Raw genomic sequence first — 18,649 nt, 5'->3', positions numbered from 1 at the left:
ACCAGTATGATTAACCTTTCAATTTATCTCTAACTATGGAGGATGCATATTTCAAAACAGGCTCTGGACCTTCTTTTGTCCTGTGAAACTAGCAGTATTTCATGGAAAATACGCGATGCAATCAGTGGATGTCTACTTTGGGCCATGATTTCTACTTATGAAAAAATATAGTGAATTCAATATGGTTCTTGAAAGCATTTTGAAAAGTTCTTTTTTCCTGGAAAAAAAAATCTCATAAATATGAGTAATCTCTCTTTCCATTAGTACAGCATGACATTTATCTTTGTAGGTATAAAAACATGAATCAGCTGGCAACATATTTCTCAGGCAAGACTGCAGCCGTTTTATTAGCGGGTCATTAACTGGAACTGTGGAGAGAGCTGAGTCATCACGGACCGTGACAGGAGCCGGAACCTGCATTCTTGTCGCGCAGTGCAGCACGAGGTCCTCATCATATATGTAGTTACCTACTTGTTCCGCTTTCATCGAAACAGCGACTGGTAAGTGTCCTTCTTAGCATTGGGGATGAGGGTGTTTAGGTTACTTAGGCAAAGTGAAAAAACATGGCAATGGTTTTGTTATCTGTGAAGGAAAATATCTTCTGACATTCAAAACTAGTCTTTGTGGGGGTGAGGGATCTTCTGGGGCTTGGTGCTTGTAGATCCTTTTCCTGCAAATGAACTTCAGATATATTTTAAAAGACCCTTCAACCAAAAGCCACATATGCACGCTGGTGCCTGTCAGAGAAATGAGGCAAAGAAAGCCCGATTCGTACCTCAAGAGTCGCAGTCCTTATGGGGAAACAAAATGTTCACACGCTAAGTATTACAGGACAAGATATATAATAAAGGCGGTGGTTCTGCTCAGCCCTGCAAAGTGGAGTCATGTATGTTTCCCTGACATTTTTACTGACCATGGAGAAATTGTGCCTCCTACAGGTACAACCCGAAGTCCCTGACAGATGATTGAGAGATGACAGACAGATGATCGATAGAGGATAGACAGATGAGAGATGACAGATGATAGATGATTGACAGGTGAGAGATGACAGATAGATGATAGATAACAGATGATCGAGGGCCGATTAGGTGGCTGGATGGATGCAGACAGACGTGGACACTGAGACACTAGTACAGGCACCTGGCGGGAAGTTCAACCAGTTCTGTGTCTTTTGTCGCCTCACAACTGACGGGCACAGTGACTGGGATTTAAGCCCAGGCCTCCCAACTTGGAATCCCATTGCCAGTCTTACTCCTGCTGGGCAAGCTCTGGGACTAGGGTCTTCCTCCCTCCCGCCTCCCTCCTCCCCACACCCTCGCAGCCCCCATGTCCCCTCAGATTCGGGCTCCCTCCCTCCTAACTTTGCTCCTCCTACACCTCCTCCTTCCCCTCTTCCTTTTCCCTCCCTCCTGCCTCCTCCCCCTGCACCCCTGATTTTCAAAGCTGACATCACTTCGCCAGGAGATCCATGCAAAGGAATCTGAGGACACAACCACATCCTTGCACGCCCAACGCGGTCGGCCCTGGGCTCTCTGTTTTCCAAGTCCGGACTCCAGCGTCAGACCCCAGGCCCCCTTCTGGGCCGTGCCACATCCGGTCCAGGTGGCGTGTCTGCCCTGTGGGTGGCGCCGGGGACAGGGAGCAGCAGAGGCACATCTGTTCCTCTGCCTCGAAGCCTCATTTTCACCCCCTACGACTTCACCTCCGCAGCCCTGGACGGCTACAGAGTCCAGCTCAGACACCCAGCCTCGGTTTCACAGGCGACCCACAGACAAGTGTGCGGTGTTTGGGGCCACAAGTCGGTGTATGGGATCAGCGCGCCCTCCTCCTGTGCTGGCTGAAGTTCAGGAGCTCCCTGTATAAGTGCCCTTGAAGAAAGCCCCACGAGGACAAAGAAGGATAACGTGCTTCCGCAACACCGCGAGCAGGGCCTGTGCTGGGGCATTGATCCCCCCGAGACGGTCAGCCGAGCGCAAACGAAGCCGTCGGCCCTGCGCCTCTGCAACCAGGCCGGTCCACACCCGGAGAGGCGTTGGCTGTTTTTCCAGCACAAGATTCATGTCGCCTTCGGGCACCCCCCCAACGAAACGTCCACGAGGGCCCGACACCAGGCATGGAACCCGCGTCTTCACTACCTCTCAGCGACACTTCTCGCACCGGGACTGAGGCTGCTTGGGGTTCGCGGGGCCAGCGAACTGGGAGCAGGACTCCCGCTTGTGCTTTCCGAGAGGCTGGAGCCAGACCTGGGCGGGCACGCGGCAGGGCTGGGCCTCCAGGAGCTGCTTCCCCTGAACACAGCCTTCCTCGCCCGCCTCCTCCTCCCCCTCCCCCTCCCCCTCCCCTTACCCCTCCCCCTCCCCTTCCTCCCCCCCCCCTCCTCCCCCTCTTCCGTCGGTCCCCGCTGAGCACACCCGCAACAGGCCGCAGTGAGAGCGGTCCCGACCCCACAGTCACGTGGCAGAGAAGCGCTCCTTTTGCAAATTACCCGGAATGGAGCAAATGCGAGGTCACGCAGGGCCCACCTCCTGACGCCACCATCTTAATTAGCTCTTGCAGACCCGACGCCTGGGGAACAGGTGTTAGGACTTCCACGCAAGAGTCCGGGAGACGCTCGGCACGTCACAAGGGCCGGCCGTGAGTTGAGATTTGACGGAAGGAGGCCTTGGATGGGACCCATGTGGGCTTTCAGAAAGAGCAGGAGGTAGTTTCACGGAACGTCCCTGAGAATGGTCAGTGCGTGCCCGTCACACGCCCGCAGCAGAGGGGCCGGGAGAGGCCTGGCCTCACGGAAGCTGCGTCCGGGTCGGGGCCTAGGAGGACGTAAGGGGGGTGGTGGCGTGAGGCCGCCCGGCCTCTGGGGAGGATGCCGGGGGGCCCCCCCGGAGGCAGGCGAAGGAGCAGGGACCCGCCGTCATTGCGGAGACGAGCCGGCAACCGCCCCCGGAGGGACCGGGTCCAGCTCCGCGCGCCTGGGGCCAGGGCCGGCCCGGCCAGGACAGAGAGGCCTCCGGGAGCCGAGGGCAGGGCCCACCGGAGCCTGGCTCCAGACGCTGCCCTCGATGCACGTTTCCCCGGGCGCAGCCTGCCAGCTCGGAGCGGATGGCCGGCCTGGGTCTGCCGGGGCAGAAGGGCCACTTCCTGCAGGGAGACTCGCCCGAGCCACCTGCACATGCCACCTAGAACGCGGGCCTCTGCGAATCCAGGATGGCTGGATTTTGATGAGGATGAACTCCGCACTTCCCCCTACTTTCAGAAGTGGAAAACGTATGGGCCTCTCAGAAATACCTCCTGTAGGTTAGGTTATTGGTCACGTTCAGGTATATCTGTGATCTTTAACATCCGTGTGGGTGTGGCGTGGCCACAAACGAGGTGTCCTCACTGTGGCCTCACCATCCCCCACCCAGGGGATTCCAGTCCTCTTCCTATCCAAGGCACAAAGCCCAAATCTTTAGCTGTTCCTCCCTTCTGTCAAGAAAAATGACGTCTAGATTCTAAGTTGTCTGACTGCGCACGCTTTCCCCTCGGTCCCTCGGTTCCTCGGTCCCTCAGTCCCAGAGGAGCAGGGCACTGGCTCAGGCTCCCGGGTGCCACCGGCCCTCCCCCTCCTCTCTGTGGGTCTGGTCCTGGCTTCACTTCGAGACCTCTCCCAACCCCAGGCTCAAACCCCAAGCTTTAACGCATCCTTTATTTTCTTTTATTTTCTGTAACGTTTACAATATTTATCACACTCTGGTAAATGAGTATTTGTAGTTATCATAATTATAATTATTATATAGTCATTGGGTTATATAGTTATTATAGTTGTTGAGGGAAGTGTCATCCTAACATAAACCCCACGTTCAAGAGTTACCGTGTCTCACTTTTCCAACAGATCACCTGTGGACATCACTTCCCCTGGTAACTGGTCCCGGGCGCTGGCAGTAGGGACTCCAACCTTTGGACTCAGTGAAGGAGCCTCAGAGAACGATGTGGTTCTCCTGTGGATCCTTGGTTCTGGAAATGAAGTGCCTCGGGACTCAGTTTATTTGTGGAATGAAGCATTCAACTAAATGAAGGTAAAAATAGGGAACCCTACAAGCTTTCTGCATATAAGATACAAGAACAGTTTTTTTCAGTGCACCTGTGCCTGGCACATTTTCCTAGGGACACCCCAGTCCTCCTGTTTGCCTCCAGGGTCGTTGGTCACTCTGTGTGACATTCAGCTGGTCCCCAGGTAGTTCTCCCAGATGTTACACATGCAGCTGGTCTCAGTTCCTGTGTTTCCACGTGACATTTTCATATTATTTGAAGACTCTTGACTTGGACCGAGTTAGCATAAACCTCACCGGGTTTACTGTTGTGACACATGCACTTGTGTGTTGCTGGGCCATGTGTTTCCCTGTATAACCCGCCTGGTTTTTCACAGCCAGAGATGGGTGTAGTTAAAGCGCTCCAAATCACAGACCTCCAAGAATTGATGTACCTTTTTGATACATCTCCCTCCTGACAGGTCTACTTTTTTTCCACCTGGGCCAAATGGTAATGTAGTTTGGCTGATTTTCATGTGCTTGGACAGCTCTCCCCGGAGATCCCCATGCAGCTTGGACGACTGTCCCCAGAGACCCCAGTGCAGCCCGGACAGCTGTCCCCGGAAGCCCCAGTGCAGAATTAGGGTTTTCCTTGGAGAGTCTTGCTAATCCTGTTCACTCACTTTCATGAACAGTTTTATGTTAGGACATGAACAGTACGTTTATCCAGTTTTCGGGAAACACAAAGCCAAGAAGCCTAGTCTATGTCAAGTGATAGTCCTGGCTCATGACCACTGCAGAGATGAGATCAAGGGGGCAAAACGGATGAAATGAAATAACAGAAATGTCAAACCTACATTTGCATTGGAAACACACACGTAGAGAGTGAGGAAGAGTGGGTTAGATCATATTTCAGCTAAAGGATTTTTGGGATTTTAATTGGGATCAATACAATAAGTGACACTGTAGCCAGAAATGGATAGTACCAGGTCCCCTCCATCGACTCACATGTGGAAATGGAAAAGTCGGGAGATCCTGGCACCCAACACTGATCAGTGAAGCTTTCAGCAAAATAGCTAAATAGAGACACAGATAAAAACACTCTGAAGAGCACTCAGCACAGAGCGTTGGGCAACCATCTCAGGCATCAGCTAGAAATTATAGCATTTTTGATATTTCACATCCTTGTTATGAATACTTTATCATGGGAGGTGGAAATGCTGTGTGTCTCGAAATAATGTGAAGCGATCAGATGAACTAGGTTTTCGTCGATGACTGGCCGCTCCCCAAGGCGGGATGGGCTTACAGATGGCAGTTACAAGTGGTGTCATGGGGCAAGGAAAACCGTCTCCGCCAGGAGCAGGAGGCTGTTGGGTCCCACACACCTGGAGGCTCACATTCCTGGCTGAACCAACAGCTGGAAGAGAAGTTAGGGAAGAAATCCTACAACTTTTAGGGCTTCTTGTAAAAGAGATTCAGTGATTATTTGATTCAATAACCTTGTATGTATTTTAGTAACTTTGTACTTTGGGACAACATTCAGAGCTTTGAGAGCTAGCTGCCTGTAAAAACGGAGATAAAACAGACCAGGAGCCAGGCAACGGTCCTCAATAAGTTTCATCAGGACCCAGAGGTATAAATGCTTGGAAATGGCAAGTTTGTAAATATTTGGCTCAAATAATCTTTTTAGATCATGTTTAGTAAGTCTTGATGTGTTTCAGTTGTGTTATGTCTGAAGATGTATTTCTTCTGTAGCTTCTACGGCCAGGGCGAGTCCAGCGCTATTTTCTTTGAGAAAGCAAACACAACTGCATCATCCCTTTGTCTCTGATGTTCTAAATGTTTCTTTAGAGCCTTTTCTTGGAGGATGGTCAGTGCCTACCACGTGAAAATGTCCGGTGTTCTCGAGTGTGTAAGCATCCATCTGTGTGTGGGTTCTGCTTAGTAGATTGCTTCCGTTAAAAGATTTGCCTGATAAGCTCTTAAGTCGTAAGCATGCCGGTGTCTTCTGCTTCTAGTCAGTTGATTTAAGTGAATCTTAATCAAGATCCTCAAATCTCGTTCAGTAAAACGAATGGACCCACAAAGCTAGTATCTGGCCGTCACCTACAAGTTCGGAGTGGATGTACGTCTGCACACCCGTGCGTATTAATCTAACCTGTGGGAGGAGGAGGTCCGTGGTCCAGAGAGCCTGATTTAACTCCGGTAATTTCCCCCACGTAGCGTCTTGGTGTGAAGGGCTGCAGGAAACACACCATGATTTTTATACTTTAGGAGGAAAGGTGGCTTTCACAACGTGTCAGAATCTTTCAGTGCAACAAACGGAGTCTGTGCACTCAGAAAACCTGTTTTGGATTTCTGATCCTTAGAAGGGGTTACTCTTGAAACACTGGAGTAACCGTGGCCTCTAGCAGGTGCTTTAACAACCGAAGTCTGAAAGTTCGGCAGCAGACTGTGGGGTACGTCCTGGCTCCCAGGGGACTGGTTGCCCCAGGGAAGACCAAAAGCATCGCCTGGGACGCTGGGGGGCCGGCGCTAGGACCGCCCCTCTGACGCTGCTGCTGGCTTGGGGGCTGTCTCCAGACCTCCTGTGATTATCTTCTCAGACTGTGATCCCGAGTCTCGGTCACCAGAAACCGTTGGAAACATCAAGAAGCCATGAATGAGGACTGGCTCAATCACGGACTGGCTGCCTCATTCCCTCCAATTCTGCTTGCAGACCCAAGAATGTGTTTCCGTTCCTACTGCATTATAAAGAAGCAGGAGAAAACTAGTTTCCTGTCCTGCACACGTTAATGTTCTTTAGGTCGTTTTCAAGGATGACGCCGTGTCTTCATTAAGCTACTGGCAGAGAGACTGACCAAAAGCACCTTGGTTTGCATCTCAGTAGATGAAAACATGCCTGCAGGTGGAGATTTGTGTAGGCCGACCACGTGCAGACTCACCGCTTATGTCACCTGTCCCCCAAAGGCCCAGGAGCGCCCAGACTTCCCTTCGTCCTCAAGTTTGCCACTTGGTAAGGCTGTGTCTTCAACACCATCACCCAGACAAAGATTTCTTGTACCCGCCTACACTCTCCTGCAGCATCACAGACCCATCATTATGACCTGGCATGTGCCAGCCAGCGCTCACTGGACGATGACACCCCTGTGCCCTGCCTCACGGCCCACAGGCCCTTGGGGACAGAGAGCAGGCAGTGCCGACCGAGGATAAGACAGACAAGGTCTACGCGGTGAAGTGCTGCTTTCCTTAAGAGAAAGGAAGAAACAGAAATGAAAGTCGCTCGTGTGTTCAGAGGTCCCCTGAGAAGCCAGGACCAGAATACCTACAGCCACATGTGAGTCAGATGCACCCCTACAGACACAGTGTCAGCCGCCCAGTGACCCAGTCTTACCTCCCCCCAAGGGCTCCACCGAGTGACCCATGTCGGGACTTCTCAGGGACCAAGGGGTCCATGATCCCTCTGATGAGGCAGGACGGTGCCTGGTCCCCGGCCATTCACAACATGGAGACACAGCCATGGCCCCCACTCTGCACATCTCCTGCAGATCCTGACATCCCGCTGTCCTTTGGATTCTGTAGCCCTGCCTCAGTCCCTCCGGCACTGCCCTCCCGTGCTCCGGGTCCCCAAAGCTTCCATGCAAAGTTCTGTGGCTTCCATGGGATGTTCCCTGGGGCCACACAGCCCCGGCACCTTCTCCGTGCACAGGCACGGTGCCCTGCGGGAGCCCTAGCAACGCCCCACAACGCACGCCTTTCGTCCGGTTTCTCTTACACAACTGACTTTAATAGCCAGCAGAGAAGACTCTTCGGCAAGCACTGAAACCCGACCGATGTGCACTGTCTACGTGGGGTCTCAGGATGTGTGTGGCACGAAAGCCAACAATGAGGGTAACACACCGCCAGTGTTTCGGTGTGGGAATCAGAGCCGTTGCAAAAGTTGCAACGCTTGTCGCTGAGATTTTCAAACAGATTTTCTCCTTTTCAGATTAATTAAATAATGTATCTCCTTTAAAGGACTTGCTACCATATTTGTCTTTTGTCGGTTTAGACAGAGGACCACGGCAGAGGACGTACACGCGGTCACGTTAAGGAAACAGCAACTTCGGGCGCCGGCTTCCTAAAGCGGGACGCGTTTTGTACCTGGCTCGGAAACTCCTCTCTGGAGGAGGCCTTCTCCATCTCCGTCTTCATGAGGTGTTCTAAAGGTTTTCTTCCAAACTTTCCATGTTTTTTAGTTCCCTTTATATCTCTGTCTCTTGTTGTTTACCGTAAGCTTACTTGACACGCTTGTATGATTTTATAGTAACCGTTCAAACTGTGCTTTATGTACACGAGCGAATGTACCTTGTATGACATTTAGGATGCTTGGCGTCAGGTCCTGACTCGGCACCGTGTTGTCTGCAAACAACAGCTCCCGGCCAGTTCCAGCCGTGGCCGTGTCTGCACGGCCTTCAAGTTGAGAACGATTCATCCTCATCGCCTTCTGACGCCTCACCACTGACCCCACACACAGACACCCACATTTATGGCCACAGTTTCTGCTGGAGTCCGGGATTAGGCGCTCGGGATCTCGCAGGCTTCTCCCAGGGGGTCGGCCGGGCTGCGTCCTCATCCGCGGGCTCACCGGGGGGACCATGTCCAAGTGACGCAGGTGTAGGTGGAATCCAGTCTTGCTGCTGGGAACCACGGGCCCTCGGTCTCTGGCTGTCTGCGTCCCGAACACGCCGAGACCTCCACAGGCAGGTCATGTCATGGGTATTTCTTCATGGCCAAGGCAAGAGGGAGAGACCCTGCGGAGGTGTCCTGTAACATGGAGTGCTCACTGGAGCGATCGATGGCTTGTCACCTCTGCCGTATCCTCCAGGTTGGAAGCAAGCCACAAGTCCCACCCACGATGGGCCATGGGGTTCCTCCAAGGACATCAACACGGGAGGCAGGACCATCACGGGCACTTTATAGTTTCCTGGATGCACCTTCTTACTCTTTCAAAGGTGGTAAACATTTTTAATTCAATCGAAAAGGATAATGTGACAGATACTTCATATATGGCCCATAAAGCCCACAATATTAGTATTTGGCATTTTACAGAAACTATTTGCACACCCCAGACTTCATGGGCTATGCTGGGTGTGCAAACACAGTGTAGTGAACGTGCCTTGGTGTCCCCATGTCAGTTATGAGGAAGAGGAAGAGAAGACAGGAAGTCAGAAGCTTTGTTCTTTGTGTTGTGTTGTCCATATCATCAGACTGTGTTAACATACACAACAGCTGTGTGTGAAGCCAAAGCTGAAGAAAAAAAGACATATGATCCCCGTACTTTGTGATGACATTCACTTTCCCTTTCCTTTGTCACCTGAGGCTCTCCCCCTGCCAACCTTCCCTTGTCCCGACCCATAGGCTCTCCACCTGCTGAACTTTTTTTTTTTTAATGTTTATTTATTTTGGGGACAGAGAGACAGAGCGTGAACAGGGGAGGGGCAGAGAGAGGGAGACACAGAATCTGAAACAGGCTGCAGGCTCTGAGCTGTCAGAACAGAGTCCGATGCGGGGCTCGAACCCGCGAACCGTGAGATCATGACCTGAGCCGAAGTCGGATGCCCAACCAACTGAGCCATTCAGGCGCCCCCTGCCGAACTTCTGTTGCTGGTTCACTGCACGCCTTTGCCCTCGACAGCCAACTCAAGATTGAATTTCAAGTCGTTGAGATTTTCCTTCTGGAAACTTCCCTCCCAGTCCCCAAAGCCCGAGTGACAAGTTCTTCCCACAGCCTCTAATGGTTGTGAAACGTGTCCTTACTTTTCCCTGTCCCTTTCTGTGCTGAATACACCAACAATGAGCAAGAATTGTGTCTTTATTGTTTATTGCTGTGTCTACAACTCACATCAGAGAATGTGAATATGTGTGCATGCATGTGCACATGTGTAAGTGTGTGAGAGTGTTGCACATGTGATAGTGTGTGCAAGTGTGTGTGACTAGTCACGTGTGTGTGTGCATGTGCGTGTGTATGTGTGCATGCATGTGAGTGTGTGTATGTGTGAGTGTGCATATGTGTAGGCATGTGTGTGAAGGTGTGTACGCAGGTTAAGTGTGAGGCTATGTGTGAATGGGTGTATATGAGTGTGTGCACATGTGATGTTGTGTGCAAGCGTGTGTGAGACTGAGTGGGTGTGTTCATGTGAGTGTGCATATGTGAGTGTGTAGGCATTTGTGTGAATTGTGTGTGTTTGCACATCTGTGACTCACATATGTGTGAGACCGTGAGTGTGGTCCTCCATGTGAGTGTGTGATGTGCACATGTGAGTGTGCGTGCATGTGTGTGTGTATGTATGTGTGAATGTACAGGGAGGGGTGTGACTGTGTGCAGGTATGTGTGAGACTTGCGTGTGTGGTCCTGTATGTGTGTGTGCACGTGTGTATGTGCACATGTGTGCAGGCACGTGTGAGAGCATGTGCATGTGGTGTGCGTGCAAGTACACAGAGCCAACCGCATGCAATGTGACTGGACAACGGTGCCCCAACACGTCATCATCTGTTTTGTCTCCAACCTCGCCCTGATCTTCCCCTGCGTCCCCAGCCCTGTCCCGAGCCCTTCGCGGGGAAACCGGAATTGTTGACCACGTCCTGTGCCTGCACCGCATCTGCCCAGAGAACTCAGAAACTCTGGGAGAACGTTTCCCTACCCTCCCACCTCCAAAAAGGTCCTGTTTCCTCTGCCCGTCTGCCCGTGACAACCTCGTTACCTTCCCACAACAACTTTGTGGCTCTTGGGTCTGCAGCAAGACTTAGGCGTAAACCCTGAAGTCGATAAGCAAAGGGATTATCGGTAGAAACTTTCTTGAAGCTAGCAAAGTACTGGGGGCCAAGAAAACTAAAACTCAGAATTAGAAGTGACCTCATGAAGGTAACACGTGGGAACAAGAAGAAACAGCAGCAAAATGTCCCATGTTAGATGACTTTTCTCCAAGACCTCAGGACCCTTCGGGAGAATCTCCCTGGAGCCACATGGGAAGGAAATTGTCACGAGGGTCTCTATCACGGCGTGTTCCGTCCTGCCGGTGTCCACACAGTTCCGGCTGCCAGGCTGGTTGTTTTGAAAATCCCTGGGCTGTGCAGCCCCCGGGGGCTTCGGTCTGGGAGCCCCAGGGAGGAAGGCAGCCTCCACGGGGAGGTGCTGATACAGACGGCACAGGTCTGAGGAACCGATGCACTCCGAGTGTCAGAGCAGCTGTTTTCTGGGGGGGAAACGACACAACAAGACGGAAACGAAAGAAATTCTTCACAATAAATAAAACTGATTTTAGCTCTGTTACACACAATGGAGAAGTCACACCAGAAAAGACTTATTGAAAGTTCCTCCTGGCGCCTACATTTGATAGTTGGTGTGTAAACCCCTTGGGAGCTGTATTTTTGGCTCGCAAGTTTCGTAAGATGTGGTGGCAAAGAAACTGCAGTTCTGTCGAGGGCGAACTTGTTCAAAGTGACTTAAGCAAATCCACTTGAAAATGTAGTCAGACCTCTAGAGACAGCTCTCCAAAAATAAGTCACTTTCTGATTTCTCCGGACTTGAGTAAGCAAAGTCACCTTCCCAGAATGTCGGAGTTTGCTTCAGGCATCCACCCAGCAGATACTCGCAGGGCACCTACTGTGCGCTCTTCGTGAGTATTCACGCTACTGATAATGAAAACACAGACGTTTTTCCTTCAGGTTCTGTGTAGAATAGGTCGTGTGTGTATGAGTAACAATCAAACCAGGTACAAAAGCATAAATAGATTCAGAGGAGGTGGGATCCACTAAAAAGAAGGCAGATAAAAAATCTCTTTCTGGATACAATGCCCCAAACAAGGAATTGAAAGTATGAACTGAATTTCACCTACAACTATTTTCTAGGAAGAAGCAAATGTTCAAAGGGGTGTCTCTGGAGTGGGGGGTCTTTGTATAATACTCTTTAAAATCGCTAAGGGGGCAGGAACATCAAAAGTAGCTGTATTAGGGTTCTCCAGAGAAACATACTGATTTAGATATCTGGATAATATTATAATAAAATATGATAGGACATGATATAACATAGCATTATAACACAATAACATTGACATGATATGAGAAATACAATCCATAAGCTCTACTCTAAGGAATGTGACCATGGGATTGAGAGACTGACAAACCCCAAATTCTGCAGGCTGGAGCCCCAGGAAGAACCAACGTTTTGGGCGTGAAGGAAGGAAAAATCCCACATCTCAGCATGACTCAGGCACAACGAGTTCCCTCTTACCTGGGGGAGCTTCAGCCTTTTTGTTCTACTCAGACCTTCAAGTGGTTGGATGAGGCCCACCCACACTGGGGAGGACGGTCTGCTTCACTCAGTTAACTCCTGTAAATGTTAATCTCATCCAAAAACATGCTCAAAAATATCCAGGATAATGCTTCACCAAATATCTGGGCACCTCATCACGGTGTGCATTGTGATGGGGGTCCCCATCAAGTCAATACATAAAATTAGCCATCACAGTGTTCAACACCATAAAACGAGGTAAAATCTCCTGACACATCCCAAAATGGAAATGTTGTATAGCAAGGGATTTAACCTTATAATTACACAGACCAATGTTTAAATATATTTGAGCTGGGAAAGCATGACAGACAGCATGCTTCAATGCCCAATAGCACACTGGCAAGATAAAATATATATTACATTTAAGGTAAGGTATCTTCACACATGCAGGAGGGGTAATATGTGAGAAGATTTGCACCAATGGTTAGAGCACCGTAATGGAATTTTGGTTAACATTTTTCTATAGTTCTGAATATCTGGATTTTCTTTTTCTTTTTTTCCAATACCTTGACTTATTTATAAACTGAAAGTAAGGGGTGAGTTTATCATTGCCCATAATGGAAAGATTTTTTATAATGACTAGAATAAGTTAGAAGTGAATTCAAAGCAGTCTTCTGAAAGTGACTGATTAAGACCCTCCTGAACCGTGATCAATTCTGCTTAGTGGAGGCAGGGGCCGGCAGCTTTCAGAGCGATCCACGTGGCACCCAGGGTTGGTGACAACAGAGGACAGGTGACGTTTCCAGGAGTGCTAACTTGCTGGTGACCTCTAAGCAAAGCTGGAAAGAGCAAAGAGCCGGGACAACAGGAGATTAACTGTGTCCCGAGGAACCTTTCTACCAAACTGCCTTCATCATCACTTCTCCTGTGTTTAGCTCCATATGCAGCCCTAGTAAGCCTTCCTGTATTAAGGGCTTATGTCGGAGGAAGTGTATTCCAAACACCTACTGAGCATCCAAATGTTTTGAAAAGATACCCTAATGTGAGTTTGCAAGGGCAGAGAATTTTCTTCAAGGCACCAAAACACTGCAAATAATCCATTGCTCACTTCTGTGACGCTGCCCTCAACTCCATCTGGTAAAGATAAATCATCCTAATAAAACAGCACCGTGGCTACATCCTGCAAGTGAAATCAATCTTTCTTCCACTGGAGCCACACCACCTAAAACAGTTCCCAGCACACAGCGATCACTTGAAAGTAGGTGATGGAATAGTACAAGTCTTTGTTAGTTCCGCACTTTTAAAAACATTGTAGGACGTTCATTTCAATTCTCACAAATAAATAAGATGTAACAACTTCCCTTATAATAGTACTACAGAGAAAGAAACCCCATCTGTTTACTTATTTAACAAATACCATGATTTTTTTCTGTGCTAATTAAGAAGTCCAGAGAGTTGAATTTATGGGGTACAAGATCCCAAAGGCGTCGTTTCCTGCGGAAAGCAACGCATAAATGAGCTATCGCGGCACAGCCAAAAGCTGTCACTCGGCTCTCCGAAACTGCATCCTTGGCTTTCTGCGCATGCCCCGGGGACCTGAGGGAGGGTTCTGTGATGAGTTATAACAGGTGTGGCTCCGCCCGAGAGGATGTCTGATGACATCTTGATCTCTCCCACCTGACACGCACCTGTCACATGTGACGGTCCTACCCCACTGCCCAGGACAACAGCGGATTAACCCTCAGCCACCACATCCAGGTGCCCTGTCCCTCCGGCCCCTTCCCCGCCACCTGCTCCCAGGAAAACACTGGCTAGGAAGATAGGGAATCGGAGGCCCTATCTGAGTTAAACCTGAGATCTCAATAAACAGAGATTTATAACTCAGTGTTTGCTGGTGAATTGCTCTGATCTCCCACCCCTGAGGCCTCGTGTTGTTACCATACTTTCTCTGTTTTCTGTTTGCCTTTCTACCTATGTCTGAAAGCTACTGGAAATATGTAATGAGATAATATATACAAAATGGTTTTTTGTGTGTGTATTCATAAGTTTGATGTTTTCCAAAAGTACAGATTTGATGTTTGTATTTTTTTGACATTTGCCTTAAAGTGAAAAATTCACACTGAGCCCTCTGTGTAAGTGTTGATAATTTTCAAATAAAGTCATATAAAGCATTTGTAGTAGAGTCATAACTTCTGTGTCCATGAAGTTAGGTTGACATTTCAATACAGCCAGGTAAATTCCACATCAGTTGGCTAAAATTTGCAAGGCTCTTTTCCGCTTGGTAATGTCGTAATTGACTCTATGTTCTATAACAGCAAAATATTAACAAACCAATCTCTTTGAAACAGTTTACTTATTTCCATAAAAAGGGAAGTTTAAGAAACTCATTGTAACAACTGATACCACTCAGAAAATATTCTGCTGAAATGAAATATCTGATGTTGAAATATTACAATTAAAACATAAAGACCATTCTTGTTAAACGAGAAAGGTCAAAATGCTTATGTTCACATCAGTAAAAAAAATAACATTAGAACATAAGGCAAATGAACAAAGCGTTAAGAAAACTTCCTACTCTGTAGAATTAATTAGCCTCACTGAAGTACACTTGAAGATATTAAGTGTAAAATGGAGACATTTCCTTAACTTGGCCCATGGTTAGCAAAGGACACATAATGTAAACTTCCTACAAATGACAAAAAAACCTATTTCTCACATCTAAAATGCTAATCTGAGGAACAATAGTTAAACAAGCATAGGATTTCAGCTTTTTCTATTGCTACTAAATGAAATAAACTAAATCAACATTCAATAATCCTTTCCTAAATAAATAAATAAATGATAAATAAATGAAATCGATTCCCAAATTGGGAAGGTCAACTGTTACCAAAAAGTCTGAATATTGTGGCGGTTCTGGGTATTCGACTCCAAAGTCAATCATCTGGAAAACTGTAACCAACCATCAGACTGGAAAACCTGTCCCAGCGATGGAAAATTCTGCCCACCTGTGTTCTAATCAAGAAGGTCGTTGACACTGCAGAGTAGACCAGGTCTAGCGCCCCCACTTGTGCCCTGCGGGTCCCCTATTCCCAAGGTTAGCTTCTGCTCTGGTGACCGGCAGATGGGTGTCTGTGGCACCGTGAGGGGATAGCTAATTGGGCACGGAGCCCTAAAGCCAGGCGTCACCTGGATGTTTGTTCATGACGGTCCCCCATGCTCCTCTTGAGGATGTGGTAGGACGACACGGTGTCCACAGCCGGAGAGAGGCTGACGCGTCGTCACCAGCAGGCTGCGGGTGCTCCAGGGACTTCCTGGGGTCCACCTCTAACCAGCAGGGGCTTCGTGAGATCAAGTAAGTCAGGACAATCCTCAAAACAGGGTGATGCTTGCAAAGTCAGAGGAGCTCTTTCGTTTGCTCCTAAACTCCGGCTTCCTCTGTCCAAAGCATCGAGCCCCGTTCCCGGGTCAGTGGGGCTTGTCTCCCTGCCCCTGCCTCTGAGACTGGGAGCCACACGGACGGAAACCAGACCAAACTCTACCAAGAAATGGTTAAGATTTTTCTATCCAATGATAAAACAGGCAAAAAGAAATTAGACCTCCTTCCCAGGACCCTTGCCCAGCAAGAGAGCACCAGTTTCTGGCCATCTCATTGGCAAAGAATTTCTGTGTGAATAAATCAGAATTTCATCGAAAAATGCATGGCGAGAAGAGGCACAAAAATTGGAATAAAAAGTAACAAATCCATCAGATTCTCTAGAGCGAGGCTTAAGAATGTGACATTGGACATTTACCTTATCAAAGTTTTTTCAAGAGATATGAATTTTAATAAACGTGTACCTAGTGTGCATGTAAAAGGGTATGAGTATCACGAAACCAGGTTTGAGGATCAAAAGTGACGATTCTGGGTTCACAGGAATACTACTCCCGACTATGACGATTCTTGGAGAGTAGCCAAGCGACGACAGAGCGTTCTAGAGCAGGAGAGAGGGAGACGTCGGTCTGTGGGGGCCAGACCCCGGAATTTACAGGCACGTGTGCACGGAGGGCGCGCCCCTGCCCTCCGCCCCGTCTGCACACGCTGCCCGCCCTGTGCACGTGTTGCCTTCAGACTTCCAGGTTATGATCCGCAGATTTATCGTCGTACCTTTTCCCGAGGAAAGATGGCGGCTCCTGCTCCGGACGCACCTGCAGCCCACGCCTGGGGGGTGGGATGCGTCACGCGGGCTGGTGAGCCAGGGAGTGAGCGTGAGCCCAGCGTCTTCACGATGCACTGGTGGGCCCAGGATGAGAGGGCTTAGGGGCAGGACTGTGGCCGAAAGCCACGGTGTCCGCCAATCGATTATTGAGAACACGTTAGGTTTGAAATGGAATTTCTTACAAAATTCTTTTTTCATAAATGTTTACAAAATAGGAATAAAATATTTTTGATAGTGAACGCACATCCAACTAGTCCTTAACCCCCTAAACTGAGGATGTTGAAATTCCATGACCACATAAAAGTATTTTCTGGGGATGAAATAATTTTAAATTAAAAGAGGGAAAGAAAGGGGCACGTGGGGGGCTCAATCGGTTGAGAGTCCGACTTCAGCTCGGGTCATGATCTCGCCGTTTGTGGGTTCGAGCCCTGTGTCGGGTTCTGTGCTGACAGCTCAAAGCCTGGAGCCGGCTTCAGATTCTGTGTCTCCCTCTCTGTCTGCCCCTCCCCTGCCCATGGTCTATCTCTCTCTCTCTCTCTCTCAAAAATAAATGTTAAAAAAATTTTTTTAAATAAATAAATAAAAGGCGGAAAGATTAATAAACTGTATTTTCATCATTAGTGTCTAAATTATTTTTAATCTCTCTCCCTGATAGATTGTACAATTCAAGACAATTAAGTTGTCCTGTTTAACATTTTTGGACACCCTTTAAGATACAAGATCATAAATTTAGTATTTGGGAACTACATCCACCAAATTTAATACTTCTCTTCCTTGTGCTCCCTCGAGGTACTGAACTGAGTACGCGCCCATCTCCCCGTACACGGCACCTGACTACGACTCTATTCAACACCCCAGCTGATGTTTATGGGGCACTCGCTCTGAGCCCAGGGAGAATGAAGCAGTTTTCACGTTATCTCACTGATTGTCAAAATGGCCTTAGGAGGCAAAGAAAACCGCCCTCACGTTACTTGTGGGGAAGCAGGACCCACGTGGCAGGCGACATCCTTCAGGCCACACACAGGTCCCTGCTGAGCCCTGATCTAGCGCCTACACGGCTGCCTCCCTGAAGACTGCGGGTCCTTCAGAGGCAGGGGTGGGGGCGGGCACCTGCGCATCCCAGCGGGACCCACGGTCATGGCCCTCTGGAAGTCCACGGAGCAGCTGTGGCAGCACGTGGCTGCAGGGCACAGGGGGTGGGGAGCATCTGGTTCAGAGGGTCCCAGCACCTGGAACCCCTCTCCTGACTCTCCACCCGCGTTTCTTCATCTGTGGTGAGATGGGCTAAATGTGAAGCATCTGGAACACGCGCATACATGCACACACACATGCACATACCTGCACACACGTGTATGGGTGTACGCATACCTACACACATGCGCACACACCCCTCACATGTGCACACAATGCACACGTGCTCATATGTACACATAAGTGCACACACGTGCACACATACCCTCACCTGTGCACGCAATGCACATGTGCCCATATGTGCACGCATGTCATGCACATGCATGCACACGTGTGCACACACCCTCACATGTGCACACATGTGCACATGATGCACACGCCCTCACACATGCATGCACATGTGTGCACACACGTTCCTGCGTGCACGCACATGCACACACGCACAAGGACAGAACACCCCTCACGAACCCCTGGGAAGGCTGCCACCTGTTCTCAGAGCATGAAGCAGGGGCCCTGAGGGGGTGTGGTCATCAAGAGGTGGGAGGCTCAGCTCCACCACCAGCTGCGTCCGGATCTCTCTCCAGTGGAGTCGCAGGACCGTTCGGCTGCGCGTGAGGTGAAGGGCCTTCTCGGGGACTTGGCAGGTGGCTCTTCTGCCTTGTGCCTGCGGTGGGGGGTGGGGGGCGGGCAGGCCTAATACCTGGGGGTTTGCTTCCGGCAGCGCAGAGCAGGAGGTCGCAGGCTCTGGGCACGCAGGCCTCGAGGGTGGACGGTGGACGTGCCCGGGGACAGCTCGGCCACGTGGATGGGGCACATGTGGCTGACCTGCGACTCTCGGGGCGTCACACCATTCCTTGCCCGCGCCGTGGCTCACAGCCACGTTCACGCCACACCCCACACTCAAAGAGAACACGTCCCGCCTTTGCTATTAAGTCAATGTTTGCAGTAAGGCAGGTTTGGGTGGATCCCTTCCTATAGTTAAG

The 18,649-nt window shown here is 49.6% G+C and overlaps 2 long non-coding RNA genes across 2 annotated transcripts; one reads left to right on the top strand and one right to left on the bottom strand.

The window, feature by feature from the left end:
* Positions 1–319: 319 nt before the first annotated feature.
* On the bottom strand, positions 320–2,583 carry LOC109258751 (uncharacterized). The gene is made up of 2 exons (XR_002076405.2): positions 2,486–2,583; positions 320–737 (listed from the first exon to the last, which is right to left on the bottom strand). It is a non-coding gene; the product is annotated as an uncharacterized LOC109258751 (long non-coding RNA).
* On the top strand, positions 2,536–8,023 carry LOC109258752 (uncharacterized). Its single transcript, XR_002076406.2, has 2 exons — positions 2,536–2,729; positions 3,872–8,023. It is a non-coding gene; the product is annotated as an uncharacterized LOC109258752 (long non-coding RNA).
* The last annotated feature ends 10,626 nt before the right edge of the window (positions 8,024–18,649 follow it).

The sequence above is a fragment of the Panthera pardus genome, unplaced genomic scaffold (assembly GCF_024362965.1).
Source record: "Panthera pardus isolate Hobbes unplaced genomic scaffold, ASM2436296v1 HiC_scaffold_26, whole genome shotgun sequence".
Lineage (NCBI taxonomy): Eukaryota > Metazoa > Chordata > Mammalia > Carnivora > Felidae > Panthera > Panthera pardus.
This window is presented reverse-complemented; position numbering and strand designations above follow the sequence as displayed.